Raw genomic sequence first — 6,000 nt, forward strand, 5'->3', positions numbered from 1 at the left:
ACGTTACTATGAAGAAAGGAAAGTTAATGCAAAGATAAGGACATGCGTCGCTCACTCATAGATATATATGCTGCTAGACTTCTACTGCTTGAACATATATGCAACACGCCGCGGTTTCTTGGAAGCAAAATGCTCAATAACGCGCTGATTAAAGTCATGCATCCCTGAAATAACGTCTCTGTGAATGGATAAAACAGCCAAGGAATTTAATCTATCTTGCTTCATTGTGTTTCTGAGATACGTTTTAATACGCTTCAGCGTGCTGAATGTTCGCTCTGCGTCGGCGGAAGAAATAGGCGTCGTCAAAATGATGTCCAGAAATTTTGCAGACGACGCCAAGGTAGTTACTAGAGTGTTATCTATGAGGAACCCATAGAGCGCGCAAGTTGATGTGATGTTCAAAAAAGTTTGATTGGTGTATATACTGCGCAATTTATTTTCCAATTTACCCACGTTTATCATGGGGTAAAATTTGGAGACAGTAGCCAACAAATGGATGGGAAATTGACGTGCAAATTTTGAAAAATTTTTGGGGTTCATCAAAGAGAACGCGGCAAAGTGTTCAGTGCGCAGACGATCGCCTATTTGATTCACCAGAATGTCACAGCATTCCTTTGCAGACAAAATCAAACGCTGCGTTGTTTGCCCGCGGCGTAAAGAAGCACTCCATGTATCGTCGTATTTTATTGTTTCCCGGATACGAGATACAGCATCGCAGAAGTCTGAAATACACGACTGCACAGACGCTCCATCCATTAGCCTTGACTGCAATGCGCCGTATAATACATCCACGTGATAGAATATTGTGGAGAAAAAGGCGAGAAAAAATGAAAACTCACCATCTTCTAGCAGACGCTTTAGACCTGCCGCCTCCCTCACAGAGCGTTCGTCCCAAACCGGAGAGCTCTGAATGCCATTGAAACACTCAATGAGCTCAGACTTAATTTCGGACACGCCCTGCACCACGCATGATTGGAAGTTCCAACGTGTTGGTGCACAAGCTGGGAGACGGCGGCTACATATCTGGCGAAGGAGGTCAGAGCGCTTCGGCGAAACGGAAAAAAATGAAGAAAACCCCGAAACATTTGCAAAAAATATACGGACTAGAGGGGTTTCAAGACACATATTTTTAATAACGAGTTTAAATTGGTGTGCATAACAATGTAAAAAATGCGCATGAGGAAAATCTTCTTTTATATAAACTTGAACACCATGTTTCGACCCACTCATGACTGCCGCGCCGTCATAAGTTTGAGCTATCAATTTTGACTTCGCGTTGTAAGGCTGTAACACTTCTTTCAGTATAGCCGATATCCTGCAAGCCGTGCGATCAACGATTGGTACAAAGCTGTGAAATGTCTCGGTAGGTTTACCATCTTTCACAAACCGAAAAATCACAGCCAGTTGGGAAACGCACGTGGTGTCAGTTGTCTCGTCAGACTGAATCGAAAGGAACTGGCAATTCTCAATTTCCAGAGCCAAATGTTGTAAATAAATTTTATACATTGAGTCGAGCAAATCATTTTGGATATCCTTAAATGTCCCTTTCGAAACAGTTGCGGCATCAAGAAGATCTCTCAATACTGTATCTAGGGATGCGGTGTATTCCACCATATCCAAAAATACCCCTCTGTTAGAAGAGCCACGAGCCTATCATCGTGCCCACGGAGGGACAGCTCGTGACAACCAATGAACTTTAAAACATCTATCAATCTACCGAGAACATGGCGGGTTTTCTCGACGTTTTGGTTGTGCCGACTAATAGAAACCGCGCGTCCTTCATCCAACTGTGCTGCAATATTAACATTTCCGAATGTTCGGTATTTTACTGCATTGTTCAAATGCTCCATAGAAGATTGATGATCCCTGGCACGCTCGGAAAGATGTTTAAGATCTCTAAAACCAAATTTACACCAACGTGAGTCACGGGCGGTAGCAAAAAGTAGGCAATAAAACAAAAAAGTGCATTTTTGTCCTCGCTGTAACACAAACATTCGTGTTTTTTATACCAAGTTTCTGAGCAGAATGTACGCCGATGCTTTCCTCCGTCATGGGATTGTTCCAGTGAACAATTTTTTGGCTGATAAGGTCCAAGACGTTGTACCTCTAATTTTTGTTCCAGCGGCAGCTGCGATAACGGAGTGCGAAGTGGTGCATCAACCTTATACATTATGAGGTCTAAGGCTAAGAAATGCGAAGCCGGAAAGAAGTGAGGAGCTCAAAAGGAATGTGGAAAATCGAAAGCAAATGGAATAAAGGTCTCTAACTGATTCAAATAGCGAAACAAGCGACAAAAACGAAGGCGAGGAAACTATCAACTCTTCAAGCAACCAACGAACGAGAAGGAATGCGTGAATATGTCAACACGTTGTTGTAAGAAACGTCGGCATTGTGTCGTCATAATTTCGGGGCTAGCCCCGATCGGCCCCGATGATTTAGTAAAAGAAACAGAAAACAAACGAGACAAACGCGGCGAGTGGAAGATAAAAGAGAGAATACGATATACAATGAGCAACCGGGGCAAAATCGGCGTCGCCCCGTCGACGTTTGGCGAAGGCTTTGCGAGCGAAAAATGAACCATGTCGGGAGAATATGGCTAGTGTAGACAGTCTGTGCAACCGATATTGAGGTATTTTTCGAATATTTTTTATTATACCGAAAAAACAACCGGGGCATTGCCCCGGTTGGCCCTATTGACGCGCCGCCACTGGCTCCCACCCATCACCCAATCTGCCTAGTTACTACTTCACCCGTAGGTAGATATTACTAAGATTGATCATGCTTTAAATATGAGAGTGTGAGGGCGTAGTGATTTTATTTCTAATCTGGGAACATCCAAGTGTCCAAGACCAGAACGCCACTGATGTGTTGGCCAAAGTTTGAATGCCAAGGAAGATCATTATGAGTAAATACAATGCGGCACTTCCATTATCTAACTGGGTATCTGTTCTACACCAGACTTGGACTGGTAACATGCCGTTTCAGAAGTATGTGCTAAAATGAAGGTAAATAACTTTGTTGGCCTACTTCACATCAAGTTGTGTGAAGGGACAGAAACTTATGGGCAGGGGGTATATTCACTTGGCTTACACAGACAGTGACTAAACTCGTAATAGAACTAAAATGAAGAAAATCAGAACCAAATTATGGCCTAAACCTGGTACACATACTACAGGAGTACCTGTAACATTTCCCTGAAAATCTTTTCACCTGTCTTCATCTCATGGGGCAGTGAATGAGGCGTCTTCTACGTTGCCACGGACAACTTCGACTGATTCAACAATACATTGGAATGGAGTAGAATGTGTTGGGATCATCGATGATGCGTGAAGGTCAGGGGTCATGAGAACTATCTTTTTCTAAAAAGCAAAGCATTCTGAGTAAGGGTGAAAACAGGCAATTAATTTACTCACTGAACAGAGCTTGCTGAAAATCATTGATGACAAATGCATCACTTTGAAAATAAACGTATTATCTCAGTAGGTTCTAAAAATTACAAGTCATAGCATCTAATTATCTCAGGCTTCTAAACATGATTGGTCAAACAGCTAATGAGAGAGGTAACTTTTGTTAACGATAGAAACCAACACATAAACAACATAAATCAGCAAGACTCATGGGTCTGCTTTGTGGTATGTTCTTCTGGAAGACATGTTAATCTTTGACTACCATTAAATAAAAAAGCGTGTCATCACAATTATAATATTTTGACGAATCTTTCCACATACCTGCATAGGATGAGAATGGCAGCTTGCCTTGGTTGTCTTTTACACCTGTGATGGAAAATATCAATATTAAAACACAACTGGCTCCTAGGATTATCCTTATCTATAAATGCTGAAAATAATGGGCTCAGTAATTGATAGGGGCGATTTTGGGTCTGAATTTGTGCCTACCTACCCAAAAATGAGCACTTGCAGTCTACTAAAGAATTTATTCAATCTTATGTATCTAATTTCAGCAAATATACAAAATAAATCCGAGTTCGCAGACTTTTCCCGGCTTAAATTTATTCTTCGCAACGTTGGGACTCTATAATTTGACGTTTTTCTCTCATAGCAGAAACACCCCTTCCCCAAAAAGCCCCGCCTTGTAGGCTGCCGATCTTGAAATAAAATCTTGTTTTTGTCGTTGTTCGCATGATGTCGCTCTTTCACGCGATGTGTTTTAAGCGACGAAAAAAGCGCGAGGTGTCGCTATTAAAAAGATTTTATTTTGCTTGTCCATCATACCCCGGGGGTCCAACTTACCCCGAGTTCCGACCTACTTGCCTATATCTGAAATTCCAGTTCCAACTCGCCCTGCTCGGGTGTTAGCGCATCGGAATAAGCATTAGTATTGCATTTACCATCGCACCCTGCAAAAGTTCAAATCCTGTGAACGGATAACTACGGGCAAGAAAATTGAAATTATTAATTAATATAAACAAATTAGTAACTGGTCGATTATGGCTTCCTCTACCATCAAGTCCTTGCGTTTGGAACAAAACAACTGAATAAGTATTCCCATACACGACCGGTAAACAAGCAAAAGGCTATGGTTTGCCACGTGATTAAACTCTGTCTGTTTTATTTTAACCAGAACAAAATCTTAACAATTCCCGAAAATTGGAAGATGGTTTTAGGTGTGGCTGTTATACCAGTGAAAAAACGCCACGTTCTGGATACTGCAGATTGTGCTCGACATGTTATTAATAATTGCGCGCTCGCTAACCCTGAACTCGCTGAATTTTAAACAACTTTTTAGAATACGAAAATTATTAATTTAATGTTATGGTTGGAGGGAGTGATTTGAACATTAAAATTTCCTGCGCAGGATGCACTCCTACTAAATAAAAACCATTTTGATTATTTTGAATGTTAGCAGGGGCGTTTTCTTGGCAGGGGTTTTATACAAAAGATCCCAAAAAACATAACAATTTCTCTTTTTGTCTTTGTTGAATAATAACCGCGCGGCGGTGTGGCTCAACGGCGCGGCGGTGTGGCTCAACGGGCTAAGCGTTAGGAATACGCTCGCCACCGCACCTCTAATTACTCTGCGTGGGTTCGCAGGTTCGAATCCCATGCAGGGACGGTTATGTGCGAGAGGATTGCTGGACTCCTCGCCGTCGTTGGGTGGTTCACGTAACCGCTGGTCGGTTACGGCTTCCTCCACCACCAAGTCCATGCTTCCGAAAACAAACAATACAGTAAAACTAATCCCATACCCGACTTGGAATGGTAACCGGACGAGACTTATCGGCTTTCCTCTCCCCCGGGATAAATATGTAAATCTTATCCTATATGTCTAAGGAAGTCTGACCTTGCTCAGACAAAGAATCACAGAAATATATTCGTCTTAGAGTGAATCTAGACTTTTGATAAGTGTAAGCCTTTTAAATGATATCAGCTCAAAAATTATGTAACGGTTCAACATTTAAAATGGCAAAGATAGATGACAGTAAATAAAATATGCGGATCTAAACAATTAATTTGGATAGGATTCTCGACAAATAACATTTTGAATGCAGGTTTAGCTTTTGCATGTTTAATTAAATGCGACGTATAATAATTGAGTCAGTGGAAGAGAGCTCGCAAAATCTAGGAAAAGCAAAAACAAGCTGAAATCTGAAGACGAGAAATTTTATAAAATTTGTATATGAGTTTGCCTTGAATAAAAGTCGGTAGAGTACTAATTCAAAAGTTGCAAGTTTGCTCAAAGCAAGGTCACTAGAACTGAACTAAAATAGGAAAGTGTTCTACTAGAACTGTTTTAAGTTTGCTCAGAGCAAGGTCACTAGAACTGGACTAAAATAGGAAAGTGTTCTACTAGAACTGTTTTAAGTTTGCTCAGAGCAAGGACCCGATCCCACAACTAGAAGTAGAAAGAGTACTGTTAGTAGAGTCGGAAACGACCGTTGATGTTTAAAAAACAAATACCAAAGTTAAATTAGTCAAAATATTTGGAATGAATCTTCATAATATATTAAACGTTTTTTTAATCAAACACACAGAACAATTA

Source organism: Styela clava, chromosome 8 (assembly GCF_964204865.1).
Source record: "Styela clava chromosome 8, kaStyClav1.hap1.2, whole genome shotgun sequence".
Taxonomy (NCBI): domain Eukaryota; kingdom Metazoa; phylum Chordata; class Ascidiacea; order Stolidobranchia; family Styelidae; genus Styela; species Styela clava.